The sequence below is a fragment of the Penaeus monodon genome, chromosome 31, assembly GCF_015228065.2.
Source record: "Penaeus monodon isolate SGIC_2016 chromosome 31, NSTDA_Pmon_1, whole genome shotgun sequence".
NCBI classification, from domain to species: Eukaryota; Metazoa; Arthropoda; class Malacostraca; order Decapoda; family Penaeidae; genus Penaeus; species Penaeus monodon.
Window position 1 is genome coordinate 10,024,847 of NC_051416.1, and position 500 is coordinate 10,025,346.

General features: G+C 40.6%; 1 protein-coding gene across 1 annotated transcript in view; it reads right to left on the minus strand.

Moving 5' to 3' along the window:
• LOC119592884 overlaps positions 1 to 500 on the minus strand; it is a 5,523-nt gene that overhangs the window by 4,433 nt on the left and 590 nt on the right. The gene's annotated exons all lie outside the window — the stretch shown is intronic.

Sequence of the window (500 nt, forward strand, 5' to 3'; positions counted from 1 at the left end):
TGGATTTTTATATTTTATATTTCTCGAATACTTCCTTCGTTTCCACAATCTAACGTATTATCGTTCCCTCACGCTTTCTTTCCGTCATTCTCCCAGTCCGGGTTTTTATCGTTCAGTTTCCGTAGTTTTAGTCAGTCAAGTTCTCACTCTTGCCTTCAAGAGCAAACGAAAAAACATGAAATGGAATAAAGAATAACAAAACAAAGTAAGCTAACGTCAAGCTCTCATTTACCTTCAATAGTACTTAACTACCTCAAGTAACGGGTCTCTAACCACATAGTTAGCACAAGCAATTATTCTAGACCCGTTCAACTATCCCTTCGGAACGAATAAAACATTCTGGCTTGGGAACAGGTCACTGAACTTTATTTACAACCTTAACGCTATTCTTTCCCCCCCTAATAAATCTCCCTAACTTCCCTATACTCCACCCTTTTTCCCCCCAACTCCCGCATTCCCCAACTCACAAGCCTCTCTCCCCATTCTCTTTCTCCCCATTC